This window comes from Carex rostrata, chromosome 29 (assembly GCF_964058835.1).
Source record: "Carex rostrata chromosome 29, lpCarRost1.2, whole genome shotgun sequence".
Lineage (NCBI taxonomy): Eukaryota > Viridiplantae > Streptophyta > Magnoliopsida > Poales > Cyperaceae > Carex > Carex rostrata.
In genome coordinates this window covers 135,194-155,181 of record NC_135946.1, presented here as the reverse complement: position 1 = coordinate 155,181, position 19,988 = coordinate 135,194, and the positions used below count along the sequence as shown (strand labels likewise).

Below are 19,988 nucleotides of genomic sequence, written 5' to 3'. Positions count from 1 at the left end.
AAAATCGCTATATACAAACCGTTGAATTTTTGTACCCATCTTAATAAATAGTAAAAAAATTTAGAAAAATATAAAATTTGATCTGCAAGCACATTTTAATATATCCATCAAGTTGAATGGTTTGGATCGACTGTTTAGACTTTGAAAATGCACGGTGTCATCCGATCCCTCCTCTATATATATATATATATATAGAGAGAGAGAGAGAGAGAGGGGCTAATATCAAAACGTTTGCACCAACCCCTCCCGTGCAACCAAGTCATTTTCCGATTTGCAAAGTCCAAACGACCGATCCGAACTGTTAGATGTTTAATCCATATTGAAATGTGCTTGGAGACCAAATTTTATATTTTTTGGAATTTTTTTGCTATTTATTAAGATGGTTTGAAAATCGCTGTTTTTATTAAAATTCTGCACCACTGGAAAACAGCGATTTCAAACCATCTTAATAAATAGCAAAAAAATTCCAAAAAATGTAAAATTTGGTCTCCAAGCACATTTCAATATGGATTAAACATCTAACGGTTAGGATCGGTCGTTTGGACTTTGAAAATCGGAAAATGACTTGGTTGCACGGGAGGGGTTGGTGCAAACGTTTTGATATTAGCCTATATATATATATATATATATTATTTTTATTTTTTTGGTTATACAAAGGAGGCAATAAGAAAGGAATGGCATAAGATTATTAGTTCATTCAAAATAAATAAATTTTATGATGATAATAAATTAACTATAATGATGATTTGTTAATGTTGATCATGATGGTTATGGATATGAAATGAAATTACAACAACAATAATAATAAAATAATGGTTAGGAAAATTTTGATTTATATATACATATATTTTTTAGTTGACAAATTATAAGAAGACTCTCTATCATAACATACATATACTCACATAATAAATCCAACTAACCATGACTTAATTGCCATTTAGAGAAAATCAAATCCCAAATATTTTATTGTTCTGAATTGAACAACTTTCCTTATTTTTAACATTAAAGAAATAAAAACCATGGTTCCATAAATTTAATATTAACCATTCTTTATCAACAGAAAATTGTTGTTCGGTGTGACTTACCTTATAATCATAATCATAGTGTGATATTGTAAAGATACTTATCTCTGTTATGACCCCTTCACTATATTTTATTTTAATTGTTAAAGATTCATATAATTAAAATAAAAAAAAGGTTGTATATCAAAATAAAACCGTTAAAGGCGATATACATGTGTACGATCAATCAATGTTAATACATAATCGTTTTATATCTTTAAGTTTCTATCAAAATAAAACTGAACACGTTAATGTTTTACATACGCAAAGTTAAAGTCTATATATCAAAATAAAATTGTTAAAGGCGATACACATGTGTTCTCTAAAGACACATACGACATTAAGCTATCATAATTTTGTGTTGATAGACGTTAGAAGTTACAATCAATCAATGCTAATACATTGTCGTTTTATACTTTTTAAGTTTCCATCAAAATGAAGCAATACACGTTAATTTATTACATACGCAAAGTTAAAATCCATATATCAAAATAAAATTGTTAAAAGCGATACGCATACATTCGCTATAGACACATACAACATTAAGCTATCATAACTTTGTGTTGATATACGTTAAAAATTTACAATCAATCAATGTTAATACATTGTCGTTTTATGCCTTTAAGTTTCCATCAAAATGAAACAGCACGCGTTAATATTTTACATACGCAAAGTTAAAGTTCATATATCAAAAATAAAATTGTTAAAGCGATACGCTTGCGTTTGCTATAGACACATACAACAATTAAGCAATCATAATTTTGTGTCGATAGACACCAAAAATTTACAATCAATCAATGTTATACATTATCGTTTTATACCTTTAAGTTTCCATTAAAATAAAACAATACACATTAATTTTTTACATACGCAAAGTTAAAGTTCATATATCAAAATAAAATTGTTAAAGCGATACGCTTGCGTTCGCTATAGACACGTACAACAATTAAGCAATCATAAGTTTGTGTCGATAGACACCAAAAGTTTACAATCAATCAATGTTATGCATTGTCGTTTTATACCTTTAAGTTTCCATTAAAATAAAACAATACACGTTAATTTTTTACATACGCAAAGTTAAAGTTCATATATCAAAATAAAATTGTTAATGGCGATATGCATGCGCTTGCTATAGATACATACAACATTAAGTAATTATAAATTTGTGTGAACAGACGTCAAAAATTTACAATCAATGAATATTAATACATTGTCGTTTTATACTTTTTAAGTTTCCATCAAAATAAACATAACGCCTTAATTTCACATACGCAAAGTTAAAGTCTATATATCAAAATAAAATTGTTAAAGATGTCGCATGCGTTCACTATGAAGTATGAACACATACAACATTAAGTAATCATAAATTTGTGTCGATAGATGCCAAAGCTTTACAACCAAACAGTGCGTATAACTTATCGTCTTATATTTTTTTTCAGTTTCTATCGAAACTAAAACGAAACACGTTAAATTTTAACATACGCAAAGTTAAAGTACACATAATTAAGTTACATTTAACATCTCATTCATGATAGTTGAGTTTAAAAAAAAAATTACTTGTAAAAATTGACAACTTGGTGGTTGTGTTCCTGCATGACTCGTTACACCATGTATGCATCAGCTTCTGCCACAGTCGATCTTGAGGTCACATGGGTTTGGATCCAAGACTAGTCACAAACAGAGCAATCAATTGGCTGGTACGCCTAACAGCCCGGTACACTGTTTGTACCAGGCTTGTATTTTGTACTATTGGCTGTTTGGTACGCCTACCTGGCTTGGACCAATAAGGAAAGATTTGTTGTGTCGGTAATTAAATTTGAAACAGGGTCCTTTGAATAAATATATACAAAGCATGTTATTCTTGCACCATTGGCCGTTGTATATGAAATATTGAATTGTAAAGGATTTTTTTACAAAGGCACAATTTTTGCTACTTGCAATTCAAATTATTCTTCCGTGTCAGAATTTTTTTATTTTTTTTACACAACTGTTTTATTCCAATTTCATCACAATTATGTCTATTTTACAGCAGGGTATTAGAATAAGTCATAAATTTAATTATTTTTTTATTATTAATAATATTTTCATAATGTTTTTGAGAAAACCATAGAAATAAAAGTATATTTTGGAGAAAATTTTAAGATGACTCATAAATTTATAATTGTTTTGCATTTTGTGTATATTATTATAATATTTTCTGTGAAAAGTATATAAATAAAAACATAATTGGAATTTATTTTTAAGCCAAGAGTACAAGTGTGCTCCTATTATATATTTTGAAAAATTAAATAGCACCTGTACTTCACTCCAGCAACAGCAAAAACATGTGAAAAACGTGTTTTTTTTTCCTGACAATTGCAGACTGGAGAGAGTAATTGTGGTAGATCCCAAATTGGTACACAAAAATCAGATTTAACATTTATGAAATCAAGAGGAAGACATCAATTTTATTTTATTAAGAGTAGTAAATAAAAAAATATATACATTATTAGTTTTATTTTATGTTTATTAATTGTGTTGTTCTTTCATCAATCATATGCAAATTGGAGGTACGAAACAAAAATTTCAACTTAAAACCAAACTTGATCCTATTACCACCTCTGAATTTATCATTAAGACAAACAAATATCATGGCCCGCATGAAAATGAATCAATAAAAAAATCACAAAAAAATGTGAGAACAAGTTTGACATCATACATGTTAAAAATATGCAGAAAGAGAACTCAAACTAGATATGAATGTGAAACAGGAACAGGATACAAATAGTTTTCAAAATTGACCTCTCATAACTATTTAATCATAATTTTCTCTTTACAAATCCACTAGATGCAATTTTAAGTTTTTATTGTTCGAAAAATCGATCTGAACCATTCAACATGATCTCCATATTAACGTGTGCTTGAAGATGAAAAAAAATTATATTTTCAATTTTTTTGTACTATTTTTTGAGATGGGTAGAAAATAACTGTTTTTTCATTGTCTAGAATCTTCTGAAAACCAATAATTTTCTACCTATCCAAAAATAAAGTAAAATGTTTCTGAAAAAATATAAAATTTGATCTCTAAACATATTTTAATATGAAGATTATGTTGAATAGTTCAGATCAACTGCTTAGACTTTAAAAACAAAAATTTGAACGCGAATCAAAACAAAGGATTTAATTCCCAAATTAAAATAGCCCAACTCAGTAATTATGTATTCACTCAAAAAATCTATAAATTATTGTGTCTTTTTATTTTATTCTCTTCCATCTATTTTAATCGAATGTCTTATATATGTTTTACACTTTTTTCTAGTCATTTTTAACAAGTTATATGTGTGATATGCCTAAGGTATAATATAATATTTTGTGGGAATTTCCTGTATATATATCCCTCAAAAACTTCAAAATTACATATTTCCCCTCTAAACTTCCAGAACTCACAAATTTATCCATTTTATTGTCTTTTAAATTAAAACTCATTTTAAATTTATAAAATACTCATTTTATTCTTTATTAAAAGCATACAAAATTGTAATTTTATAAGAAAAAAAAATCGATCTTATATTCGATTAGTTTTCAAGGGAAAAATTAGTATTTTATAAATGGAAAAGGTTATAATGGGTATCCAGTTTTTGAGGGTAAAATAGATGTTTTACAAAGTGTAAAGGGTTTAATGGGTATATTATGTCTGAAATTTTTCTTAAACAAGTTACAATTTTTTTATGCTTTTAATAAAGAGTAAAATGTGTTTTCTATAAATTTAAAATGAGTTTGAATATAAAAAACGATAAAATGGGTAAATTTGAGAGTTTTTGAAGTTAGAGGGGAAATACGTAATTTTGATGGTTTTCAGGGATATACGTGAAATTCCCCCAAACTTTTTTGTTATTATTTGCATAAGTTATTGCTAATATCCACGTCTATAGTATTTTGAAAAATATTTTTTTGTAGATCAAATATGACTAAATGTGAATTTCGATAAACAGAGACCTAGTATGAAATAATTGTAGATCAAATTAAAACAAAACGCTCATATCAAAATCCGAGTGTCATGGTATATGGCAATATTTATTTAAAGAATAATTATAACAATCCCCTCAATCTTGTCCCCCCATTTAACTCCGCACTCTCTCTCTCCAAATTAACTCCCTTAATTGTCTTTTATCCCCGCATTAATTCCTCTAAGAATTTCCATTTATCCCCGCATTAATTACTGCCCTTTAATAACAATCCCCGCATTAATTAACAATCCCCACATTAATTATACTGTCCTCTAATAACAATCCACGCATTAATTATACTATCCTTTAATAACAATTACCGCTAATAAATATTAATATGTTTATTGATGTTGAAGAAAGTATTTATCATTGTTCTGACAAGTATTTATCCTTATGTCTGAGAAGTATTTATCATTGTCCCTGACATGATAATACTTTGATTTGATTAAACATTACTTATTGACAAGTTCAAGAACAAAGTTCAAGAAAGTATTTATCGTTGTTCTGACAAGTATTTACGATTATATATGGGAAGTATTTATCATTGTCACAGATGTTTTACTGTAAGTTGCAATTATATCTGAGAAATATTTATCCATGTAACATATAATATTTATCCATATATCATAAAATATTTATGCTTATGTCTGAGAAGTATTTATCATTGATATTGTACTAAAAGTTGCAATTATGTCTGATAAGTATTTATCCATGTAACATATAGTATTTATCAATGTACCATAAAGTATTTATCATTATGTCTGAGAAGTATTTATCATTGGGTGAGGGGATTGTTTATTTAATGGTCCCCAGTTTTGCGGGGACAATCCAGAAAAAAAGGAAAATTTGTGCGGGGATAAATGGCAAGTATTTATGAGGGGATTGCTTATTTAATGGTCCCCAGTTGTGCGGGGACAATTAAAAAAAAAAGGAAATTTTGTGCGGGGACAACTCATGGGTTGATTTATTCTTTCCTAAATAGAGATCATTGCATAGGGATTAATACTTTGCGAATTAAAGATAAATACTTTGATGCTTCAAGTTAAATACTAACAGTTTCTGCGGAGCATTAATGACTGGGCGGTCCCCCCCATGATATTTTTGACAGTTTGTGCGGGGTTTTTTGCGGGGATAGACCTACGGGGATTGTTATCAGGGTCCATATTTAAAATTTAAAACTATTGCGTTTAATTATATCAGAATCTGAATTATTTCGTTTAAAACTATTATGTTTCAACATGATACGATACGGCTCCGACACGATACGTGTGTTAGTTACATGTTGCTTGCCGCGCTCATTTGCGTACCACAATTATCTTCGAAGACACGGTTCGTGATCAAACCTAACCAAAATAACAAACAATTTATGTTATTATTTATTTCAAACAACAATTAATCATGTCATTGTTTATTTCAAACAACAATTTAAATTTCAGGTAATTAATAAATTTTTTCGACTTAAATTTATTTTACAACATTATTTCTTTATTTTGCAACTTTATAAGTTTGAAAATATTTTCGACATTTTTTCATCCTTAAATGAACTTAAATTTCGAACAAAAATGATTTAATATGACTAAATGTACATGTCCAAATAATTAATATGACTACATTTCGAACAGAAATAATTAATAGGAGCTGGCCTTTAATTATTATGATAAAATATTATCATAAGCAGAAAATTGCGCTAAACGTTGCTAATTAAAATTGTGTTGCTTGTACAAAGAAGAAAGATGTCTCAATTAAATTAATTTATTTCAGGTGTCAATGAAACAACTTTGCCGCTGTTTGTGAAATAATTATTTTGCTTTCTAATTAAATCGAGTATCGTCACATATTGGAATTCACATCCTCTCCATTACCTGAAAAGAGAATCTTTTACAATTAATGGATCCGGTACATTCTTTTTAACTTGGCACGAATCTCAAAGTCCAATAATACTGTCCTCTGTACTAGCCCGAATCTCAAACCGTAGAGTAAAGATAATTGTTTGTACTTGAGAGGATATAGATCCCATATGTTGCTCATAGAAGTGTAAACGGATTGCTTATTTTCCGATTCCGTCCAGTTTCGAATCTAAAAAATTACTTAAATTATTCGATCCGTATCTGTATTAAAAAAATTGTAACGGATAAATATACAATTTGATCTCTAACTGTAAATAACTATTCATATTAAACCGTTTATATTCCTAACCACAACAAAAATACGCTGTGTTCTTGAAAAAAATATTGTATATGAATTAGAGGCGAGGTTAGGACTGTGGATGTGATTTGGGTTCTCTGAAATCAAGGCCTTATGAAGAGGAGACTGGATCCTCTATGGCAAGTACTACCTTTCAAATATGTAATGCTTCGGTAGGGCCCAACTTACAGTGGCCCAGAAAATAGGTTGGGCCCAAAAGGGTACGATGTGCCCTCATTAGATGCGGCTATAATGAAAATTGTTGCCTTTTACAATGCATCTTTTTTTATGGTTAATTTTATTAATTGTTATTCTTCCTCATTATAAGATATTAATTCTAAATTTCAACTGAATTCAACATAAATATTAATTTAATGTTTTATTAAAATAATGTTCTTATTTTAAAAGACTGATTATTATTTTTGAAAATGTAATTAAGTATCAAATAATAATTAAACAACTTAATCAAGCTATTAATCATGAGTACAGAGTACTTGAGCCAAAGTCAATTCAGATATTTTTATGTAATTATCTCGTGATAAGTTTTGCATGATTTTTTGGATGAAATGTGTGACATTCATGGATAACATATGCATTACATCAATAAAGACTATATAAATAAGTATAATGTACCTAAATAAATGTGAAAAAACTTAAATTGCCAAAACACAATAATATATAGGATGTTAGAGAAAATCAAAATAATAATATTTATAATTATATATAATAATTTGAACAAAAAATAAAAAATGAGAATCACCTTCTAAAAATCTTGAAGTTCTAAAAGAATTACTAAATTATTATACATCAATTATATTTTAATAATGCATCTGTTGATAAAAAAATATAATTACATATGTGAGTAGGAATGCATGCAGATTATATATAGATTTTGCTTTATTTTGCTATTAAATTTTGTTACAGAAACATCTCTTTAAACGATTTATAAAAATAGCATGACAAATTATTATGAAAATGTTTTTTTATTTAGGGCTGAGGTAATTGTAATTAAAAATCAAAAAAATAAGTTGAGTCATTCTCTACATACTTTCTATTATAGGTCAGTCATGCACTCATGTAGTTGGATTCACACAATGAAAAAATGAAGTTGTGTATTTGTTTGAGAAACAAATAAGCCCATGTATTAATTTAAATATGTAGTGTCTTTGTTGGTGTCATTTTTTTTTCTTATTTTCTCTAGCTATTATTTCATAAAATAAAAAAATTTACAAATAATAGTATATTAAAATCAGTTGTTATTAATATATATATGCATGATTGTTCAATATTTAATAATTTTTTTTATCTTTAATATTTGTTTCTTTTGTTATTTTTGGGATAAGCAGAAAATTGTTATGAAATCGTACTTAATTAACAATTGTTTCCATTTTATAACAATTGGTATAAACCAGTACATGAGTTAATGGCTCAACAATGAATCCCATGAGATCACACCTAAAAAGTTTTTGATTGAAAATATTTGTCACTTACGTTCTTCATATTTTAAGTGTGAATGATAATATTCCTGCATTACACATTCAAATATAACTAAATATGACTAACATAATCAGTCATAAAATGGAAACTAGTGAAAACTTAATTTAATGACAATATATAGATAACTCAATTCATAATGTACCCATCCTGCTTTTTATTGAAATTAATTTATTTCAGTGTCAATGAAGAAACAACTTGATCGTTAATTGTTTGTGAAATAGCAGGGAAAGATCCTGGTACCTTGCATTTCTACACGTCTCTGAATTGTCATTTATCAGCTCTCTTTCACTCAGTATTTTATTCTTGTATTCCATCTAGCTTCATGTTATTCTATCTGCATCACTTGTAAACCTGATCATCATGCAGTTGTGTTTGAAGCGGCTCGTATGGATTGATATCCATCAAAACCTGCATTGTATCTCTCAAGAACATACAAGAATGAGACAATATCCACGAGAGATATATACTATCGGTATACTCTCACAGATTCCGTCACTAATAGAAAAAAAAACATCTTTCTGTCAGTATATCCTTACAGATAGTCACGTTTTACTATTTTGATATTGTACACATATAGCAGCTGTTCTTTCGGTATTTTACCAACTGCGCACTCTAAGTCTTTCTTGCCACGAATTAAACAACTTACACAAAAATAATTAATGGTGCAATATATTTAATAATTTAAGTGTTTCATGCAAGGAGACAATTTTTTATTTATTTTAAATAATAGAATAAAAAATGATAAATTGATAAGATTTGTCTACACAGTTTTACCAGGCACAAGTGCATCAGATGTGACTAACATCATCAACCATTATTATTTGTGTTACTTTTTAATAAGAGCTGGCCTTTAATATATTATTATGATAAAATATTATTATTATAATAATTTTTTTTGTTGAAATACTGATAGAGGCTAGGCTACCATTGATGATGAAACATTTTTTGTAGCCTTAACTTATTCGATGAACCCAAACTTAATTAATTTGTTGCTTATACAAAGAAGAAAGATCCATGTTCAATTCATAATGTACCCATATTGAATTTTTTTTTGAGTTTGAATGAAACAACTTGATCGTTGTTTGCGAAATAATCGATTATTTTGCTTTCTGCATTGCGCTATCTAAATCGACTATATATTGTCACATCTTCGAATACACGTCCTCGATCTCCATTATCTAGATCTCAAGAGAGAATCTTTTCTAATTAGTGAATCCGTACCATCATTTCTAACTTGGCACGAATCTCAAAGCCCAATAATACTGCCCCTATACTAGCCTGAATTTCAAACCGTAAAGTTAGGAGAATCGTCTACGATATTTTACTCATAGGGGTATAAACAGATCAGATATTTTCCGATTTGATCCGTATCCGATTTATATCTGTATCTGAAAAATTATAACGGATAAATATTCAGTTTGATATCTAATAATAACTGTTTACATCCCTAGCTAAACTACAACAAAAATATTCTCTGTTCTTAAACAAAAATATTCTCTGTTCTTAGAGGCGAGGTTAGGACTGTGGATATGTGATTTGGGTTTGCGGACTCTCTGTTTTAATCCAGGCCTTATGAAGAGGAGGCTGGATCCTCTATGGCAAGTACTACCTTCCAAAGATATGAATTCGTATCCTCTGCATTAACTCTAAAGGGAATATTTTAAGTTAATGAATCATGACCATCCGATCTATTTTAAGATTCGTGCAGACTAGTTCCACACTAATATTAAAGAGCCCATATATCATAAGCATAGGTCGGATTGACTCTGTTTAAAATCAGACAGTTAAGATTTATTAACTCAAAAGATTGTATCTTGACAATATAAATATAAATATAATGCTTCACAAGGGCCCAACTTATAGTGACCTAAAAAATAGGTTGGGCCCAAAAGGGTACGATGTGCCCTCATTAGATGGAATTCGTATCCTCTGAGATATCTCAAACTTTGCGTGACATTATGGAAAATCTCAACTGTTTAAATACGTTATACACGAATCTCAAAGCACACATAATACTGACCCTCTACATCACCCCTGAATAGACACCGGACACGTCGGTCACGCAAAAGTTGAGATATCTCAGAGGATACGCACCCCATTAGATGCGGCTCTAATGAAAATTATTGTTGCCTTTTACAATGCATCTTTTCTAATGGTTAATTTTATCAATTGTTATTCTTCCTCATTATAAGATATTAATTCTAAATTTCAACTGAATTCAACATAAATATTAATTTAATGTTTTAGAAAATAATGTTATTAATTTAAATGATTGATTATTATTTTTGATAATGTAATTAAGTATCGAATAATAAACAACTTAATCAAGCTATAATTGATAGAAAGACGGTGGAATCATGTGTACCAACTATTAATCATGAGTACTTGAGCCAAAGTCAATTCAGATATTTTTATGTAATGAATACTTTCAAATATCTCGTGATAAGTTTTCCATGATTTCTTGGATGAAATGTGTGACATTCATGGATAACATATGAATAATATAAGAATATATAAATAAGTAGAAAGTAACTGAATAAATGTGAAAAAAATAAAATTGCCAAAACATTATAGTATATGGGATGTTAGAGAAAATCAAAATAATAATATTTATAATTATATATAATGATTTGAACAAAAAATAATAAATAACACCCACTTTCTAAAAAACTTAAAAGTTCTAAAAGAATTACTAAATTATCATACAACCAATTATATTTTAAGAATGCATCTGTTTATAAGAAAGTATAATTACATATATACAGTAGTATTGCATGCAGATTGTACATTGATTTTGCTTTATTTTGCTATTAAAATATTGTGACCAAATTTTTTTTTTAAACAATTTATAAAAATAGCATTAGAAATTATTATGAAAATATTTTTCATGAGTATTGACATAATTGTATTTAAAAACCAAAAAATTAAGTTGGATCATGCTCTACATATTTTCTATTATAGGTCGGTCATGCACTCATGTAGTTAAACTTAAACAATGAAAAAAATGAAGTAGTGTATTTGTTTGAGAAAAAATTAAGGCCATGCCTTAATTTAAATAAGTAGTGTATTTGTTGGTGTCATTTTTTTTTATTTTTTCTTATTTATCTAGTTATTATTTCATAAAATAAAAAAAATTAAAAATTATAGTATATTAAAATCCATTGTTATTAATTTATATGCATAATTGTTCAATATTTAATAATTTTTTTGTCTTTAATATATGTTTCTTTTATTAATAAGCATAAAATTGTTATGAAATCGTACTTAACAATTGTTTCCATTTTGTAACAATTGGTATAAACCAGTATAATTAATGGCCCCACAATAAATCTCACGAGATCACACCTAAAATTTTTTTGATTGAAAATATTTATCACTTATGTTCTTCATATTTTAAGTGTGAATGATAATATATGTGAGCTATACATTCAAATATAACTAAATATGACTAATATGATCAGTCACAAATTCACAATACATCCATTCACACGTGCCATGATTACAATATGGCACAACTCCTAACAACTTAATTTAATTCTAAATAGCGCCGTTATAGCGTTTTCGGACCATAAAAGCTATCGACGCTATAGCGTCCTATAGTGACGCTATTTGGGAATAGTGTTGTTTTTTCAGCCAATACGCTATGACGCGATAAACGCTATTTAAACATTTGATCACAATACATAACTCAATTTATAATGTACCCGTCATGCTTTTCTATTAAAAGATGAGGGATCAAGTTACAACAAATTATCACAACAATTTTCTACATTTTCGAAGTCCAAATCTTCGATCCAAACTGTCCAATATGATGTTCACAATAAAATGTGCTTTCAGATCAAATTTTATATTTTTTTGAAATTTTTTTACTATTTATTAAGATAGGTACAAAATTCAATAGTCTGAATTTGACTAGTTATTGTACCCATCTAAATAAATAGTAAAAAAAAAAAAATCCAAAAAATGTAAAATTTGGTCTCCAAGCACATTTTATTGTAGAGATCACATCTAACGGTTTGGAATTGACGATTTGGATTTTAAAAATGTAAAAACCGATTGTAGTAACTTGTTGTAACTAAAAAAATATTATAACTTGATTTCTCCTATTAAAATTAATTTATTTCAGTGTCAATGAAACAACTTGATCGTTTTTTCTGAAATAGTAGACCACGAAATAATCGATTATTTTGCTTTCTGCATTGCGCTGTCTAAATCAATTTCTGACACGTGGGCCCACCGAAAGAGAAGGTGAGATTGGGCTTAGTGGGTTCTGTTTCTTGATTTTATTTACCTTTACATTTTCTCTTCTTATTTTGGGCATTGGCCTAAATTAAATTGGCTGTGAGCTTAGAATACACTTGACTATGGAAATGTTCTTATCTGAAGCGATTTATTGCCTATGTCTTCCTCTCATTTTTGCCAGAATATATTTTCTTTTCGCTGTTATTTGAATTGATTTATGACTTATTCTTATCTACTCAAGTTGCATCTTAGTTATACTAAAATCAGTCTTTATTGTAAGAACAATTGATTTAGCTCCAAAAAACCATTATAATTAAAAAAGGAATAATGTTAGATTGAAGGAAAGATAGGTCGAAAAAAAAAAAAAAAAAACCATCAGAAAAGAAAGTTCAAATTACATACTACCCCCTCATAAAAGAAAGAAATACAAATAACATAACTTCATTATCCAAAGACATGAACCTGTATCAGTAAAAATATACCCGCATGAGTTCAGCATACGACCATATCTTATTCTTAACAGACTCCAAAAGAATCTCAGAACTTGCATGAAAATCGCCTTTACCAAACGCTTCAAACACTAACGGGTCGGTACGTACCACTGGTACACAATCCGTACCCATCTTCTCTAATGCAAAAGGAAGATTTCTTGCAAGCCTTCTCTCCAAGTAACATCAACAAAGCAACCATACATCACTAGGTCGGGTCCCACACGCTAATTTTTCTTGTGGTTTAAACTCAAATGCAAATCCCAAAACATGCACATTTTTACAACATATGACAGTAAAAGAAGGTTCCATAGCAAATTGCTGACATTTAATTGGCCGAGACCAACATCCTTTACAAATTCTCCTAATTTAAAATATTTCCTGTCGCTTATATACTTAGAAGCCATAGCATGGATAGTATCTTTCTCAATCGAAATTCAGGATTTCTTAAGCCTCTGGTAAACATATTCCATGCCAGAAATCGAAACGTGAGAACTGTAGTATTTTACAAAAAAATTTCCTGTAAAGGAATCGATTTTCAGACCCTTTCATGTTATTTTGTAAAGAGTGTCCTCCATTAACTCCATCAAACCGGCCTTGCCGAAGCAAGAAACAGCCCATCTGAGCGTAGCATTCAATCAAGCTTGAGAGTTGAGACGAGATTGAGATCTATATTACTATTACTAATGGGGGCAAAGAGAGACTGTGCTTCGGCAAAGAGACCGTTATTTGCATAGTGAAGCAAAAGAGACGAGACATTGCCGGTTCAATTCTCCATAAAGGCGACGCTACCAAAAATGCAGGAGAAATTATATGTGAGTTATAAGTTTTTCAAAATTACAATAAGTGTGTTGCTGGAGACATTTAGCAGTATCATAGGAAAGTTACCATTTAGTCCCTCCAAGATTACAATATCAATAACATAAATATACAATCTTTTTGCCTATATAAACTCTGGTAAGTAATGTAATGATAATCAATACAATCAATGACATATTTTTCTTTCAATTCATTCCAAAATTGTAACAAATTGCAATGATGGTGATGGTAGTAATACATTGTAAAAACCTATTTTTTCAATTGAATAGCATGAACATAGGCTATCATACATACTCTAATCGGTATCAATATATTGTCTGAATTGTGATAGATTGAAAACAGAAAAGAAAGAGGAGCAATGGAAGTTGGAGTTAGCAATTAACTGGGAATTCAATGTGAGCTTAGATTTGGAAGTGGAATTCAATGTGAGATTGAATATGTGCTCCTACTCAGTGAATTGGGTGAAAAGCAGCAATAGCAATTACCAGAAAGTGATATGTAACATATGTTATCGTCTGCAACTCTGCATGGAGAAATGAAAAGTTGTAACTTCTAACTGAAAAGGAAGACTTAAATTTCAAAACCGATCCAGTTGAAAAGAGGTGGGGGAATCAGCATCTCTGAGGTAACATAATATTTGTGTTTAGATCAGGACCGTCCGATCAGAATCCTGTCTGAGAGTGAGAGGGATGCATGTTGTCCTTTTAATATTGGTGCGGATTTTGATCGGACAGTCAGATCTAAACCGAAATATTCTGTCGAGTTGGCATAAACCAGTACAATTAATGACCCATTAACATGATCAGTTATGACACGTTATTCGCACGTGTCATGATTATTTTTTACGATTTTGATCACAATACGTCGACATGACTCGTGAAAGCTTAATTTAATCACAATACATAACTCAATTTATGATGTACCCATTCTCCTTTCTATAGAAATTAAATTATGAGAGGGTTCAAATGCTCTCAAATTTTTGTGTACCCAAATGCACTCTATTTTTCAAATCATTTTTCTCCATTTTTAAAGTCCGAATAGTCAATCCAAACCGTTAGACGCAAAGTTTGAGATATCTCAGAGGATACGAACTCATGTACTCTGACCTTTTGGAGAGGAGGCTGGATCCTCTATACCAAGTACTACCTTTCAAAGATGTAATGCTTCGGCCGGGCCCAACTTACAGTGGCCCAGAAAATAGGTGGGGCCCAAAAGGTACGATGTCCCCACATTAGATGCTGCTATAATGAAAATTGTTGTCTTGGAATTAGGGGTGATTAATGAGCAAGCATGAGCGAGTTAGGGTATGCTCATACTCGCTCATTTAGTAAATGAGCGAGTTGGTAAATTAGCGAGTTTAAGCGAGTTGATAAATGAGCGAGTTGGAAATGAGTGAGTTTTTAATGAGCGAGTTATGAGCGGCTCACGAGTTATGAGTACTAAAATTTAATAAATTATCATAATTCATTTAAATAAAATATAATAAAAATTCAACAAAAATCAACAGTATCATCAATACTTCAACAGTGATACTTTTACAGCTATCGTCCTACAAACAACAATATAATATAACAAAAATTAATAGTATCATCCCACAAAGTGTAATACTTTCACAGTAGCATCAATAGACAGCAATCAACATATTACAAAAATAGAATAATCCAACAAAAATTAACAATAGCACTAATAAAAATCCAACAGCTATCATGGTAGAAATTATGAATATTACACAGGATTTAATGAGGCAATGCTGATGTGGCAAAAATTTATTTGGTAAATCCTAAATGAGCGAGTTGAGACATGCTCATTTAATAAATGAGCGAGTTGTTAATGAGCGAGTTTAAGCGAGTTGATAAATGAGCGAGTTTAAGTGAGCATTTAATGAGCGAGTTATGAGCGGCTCATGAGTTATGAGCAATTTACTCACTCCTACTTGGAATGCATCTTTTCTTATGGTTAATTTTATTAATTATTATTCTTCCTCATTATAAGATATTAATTCTTTTATTATATTAAATCTAAATTTCAACTGAATTCAACATAAATATTAATTCAATGTTTTAGAAAATAATATTATTAATTTAAAAGACATTATTATTTTTGATAATGTAATTAAGTATCGAATAAAAAACAACTTAATCAATATATTAATCATGAGTACTTGAGCCAAAGTCAATTCAGATATTTTTTTTTTATGTATTGAAGACTTCAAATATCTCGGGATAAGTTTTGCATGATTTTTTGGATGAAATGTGTGACATTCATGGATAACATATGCATCACATCAATCAAAACTATATAAATAAGTAGAAAATATTTGACTAAATTAGAAAAAAAAATTCAAAACACAATTATAAATGAGATGTTAGAGAAAATCAAAATACTAATAATAATTATTATATGTCGATACCAAATCATCAAAAGAGGACCAGTGCTTGGCCAATTCCTGACAAGTGCTCTTCCAAAACCAGATCTTTATAATTTGACCAAAAAATTGCCTACGGACGTTTACTTTAACAGAAAAATAAAAAATAAAACCCACTTTCTAAAAGAATTACTAATGTAACCTAGACCAATCATACTTTCATTATGAATCTGTTGATAAGAAAATTTAATTACATATGTATAGTAGGATTGAATTCAGAATATTGTATATTAATTTTGCTTTATTTTACTATGAAAATGGTGTGACAGAAACATTTTTTTGAACGGTTTATAAAAACTAGTCAAGTGAGGGCCAAGCGTTGCCGTGGGAATTGAAAGTCTATTTTGATCGATTTCTTTAAATGTGATTAATTTAATTATTAATTGTATAATTATTTATTAGTCAATAATGAGAGCAAACAAGAACCTTAGTGTTTGACCCTAAAAATATACCAAGATTATTACACATTTTATATAAAAATTATAATGAATTTTGTATTATTAGAATGAAGATTGTAATTGGTACTCTGTTAAATTTAATTATCTTACTGTGAAATTTGTATAGGTGCTTTGTTAATTATCTCGCATATGTGATTTTTTTTTCTCACTTCTCTTCTTGTAGTTAATTGTGACACAAAGAAACAATACATCACTAGGTCGGGTCCACACGCCCATTTTTCATGTGGTTTAAACTCAGATACAAATCTCAAAACATGCACATTTTTTAGAAGGGAAGAGCACTTATATTGAATGTGTTTAAACCGAGTCTGAACCCGTTATCCAACATGTTCAGAAACTCTTTCTGTAGAGTCTTCATTTTAAACTTAACATCATATGATAGTAAAAGAAGGTTCCAGAGAAGATTACCCACATTTAATCGGCCTAAAGCCCCATCATTCACAAATTCTCCTAATTTAAATATTTCCTCTCGCTTATATACTTAGGAGCCATAGCACGGATGGTATCTTTCTAAATCAAAATTGGAGATATTTTAAGCCTCTGATACACATATTCCATGTCAGAAATCGAATCGTGACAACTATTGTATGTTACAAAAATATTTCCTGTAAAGGAATCTTTCTTTAGTAGACCCTTTGATGTCATTCCGTAAAGAGTCTCCTCCATTAACTTCAAGAAACCAGCCTTGCTGAAGCAAGAAACTGAAAGAGAATAAACACTTTGAGAAATTTAGTGTTACTAGTGGGGGCAAAGAAGGAGCTGTATAGGATTTTATCACATAGAGACTGTGCTTCGGCAAAGAGACAGAAGACATCGCGGCATGATTTTTCGCATTGAGGGGGTTCAATTCTCCAAGGAGGTGCTGTTTTTTATGCTGATACTATCATAAATGTAGGAGGAATTATATGAAATTTTAATTTTGGAAAATTACAATAATTGTGTTGTTTGGAGACACTTAATAGCACCCAAAGAAACTTACCTTTTAGTCCCTCCAATATTACAATATCAATTTCATTTATATCCAATGAATTAGGATGAATCTATTGAATTATATTTTGTGTAATAGGAAAACGTAACGACTAGTAGAATAATTTGGAAATATAATAACGGCTAATTAGCCTATATAATCAATAAATTTATTTTTCTTTCAACTCATTCTAAAGTTCTAACAAATTGCAATGATGGTGATGATAGTATAAATAGCTTGGTAAAGCTCTATTTTTCAATTGAATGGCCAAAACATAGGATATCATTATCATACTCATATAATCTAATCAGTATCAATAAAATGTCTGAATTGTGATAGATTGAAGGCATAAAAGAGGAGAAATGTAAGTAGGAGGTACAAATTACATGGCTAGACTGTGGATATGATTTGAGTTTTGCGGAGGGATTTCCCCTTTTTCTGTTATAATCCTGGCCTTTCGGGCCCAACTTGAGTGGCCCGTAACGTTAGGTCGGCCTTTTGGGCCCAACTTAAATGCACTGGACATTTTCTTATGGTTAATTTTATTAGTTGTTATTCTTCTTCAATATAAGATACTAATTTTTTTGTTGTATAATTAGTTCTAAATTTCAAGTGAATTCAACATATATTATTAATTTAATGTTTCTGAAAATATAATTATTAATTTTAAAAACTGATTATTTTTTGATAATGTAATAAAGTATCAAATAATATATATATAGCTTAATCAAGTGATAACTGATTGCAAGACGTTGGAATCATGTGTACCAGATATTAATCATGAGTACTTGAGCTAAAATCAGTTAAGATATTTTTATGTAATGAAGACTTCAAATATCACATGATAAGTTGTGCATGATTTTTTTGGATGAAATGTGTGACATTCATGGATAACATATGCATTACATCAATAAAGACTCTATAAACAAGTAGAAAATACCTGAAAAAAATAATTAAATTGCTAAAACACAATAATATATGGAATTTTAGAGAAAAATCAAAATACTACTATGTTAATTATGATTTGACTAAAAAATGTGTGCGTTATTATTGTCTACTACTTCAGGTTTAGAACTCTCGACAAGAAATGAGAAGTTATAATACGTGCATTGTATATGTTAGATTAATTTATCAAATTTGTGTTTTTTTTTTTATAATTTTTGAAATGGATAATCAATTTAGTACATTTCTAATCTTATGGTATTGTTCATTTGTTTTGGTATCTTTTTAAAGTGCTGATACCTTTTACCATTTTTGTTATTATTTTTGATGGAAAATTAAAACTAGAATGAGTACTAATCGAAAAAGCTTTAGGTTTTTTCGGTTACCTAGTGAGCTACCAAATATTGTATCAATTACAGTAAGTGTATTTTTTTTGAGGTCTAAATATAAAATTGAAATCTTATTTGAGCGCAAATATATTAGTCATTGCTTTGGGCTTTATGTAAGTGGATTATTTTGGGTTAATAGACAAATCAAAGTTTTATTTAATTATTATTTTCTTATTTCTTTTCATTTTTTTAAATTAGCAAAGTCCAATTAAAAAAAAAAATTCTGCGATAACATGTATTTTGAATTGACGTATTGAAAATTTATTTTGAATTGACGTATGAAAATTTATTTTGAATTGACGTATGAAAGTAGACCAGATTATATTATTGATAGCCATCATTTAGGATGCACATATGACAAAAAAATATTATTTTTTGAAATATATTAAATATTTTGATAGATGGCATTCCATTATTTAAATTTTGTATGCATATCTCAATCCTTAATGACATATCTTATTTGTATACAGTATACACAGTAAGAAACTAAATTAATCATTTTATTCTTTCTACTGCATAGAATTTTTTTT

General features: G+C 29.1%; 1 pseudogene; it reads right to left on the bottom strand.

Moving 5' to 3' along the window:
• Positions 1–9,067: 9,067 nt before the first annotated feature.
• On the bottom strand, positions 9,068–17,974 carry LOC144546337 (pentatricopeptide repeat-containing protein At3g42630-like; annotated as a pseudogene).
• Between the last annotated feature and the right edge of the window lie 2,014 nt (positions 17,975–19,988).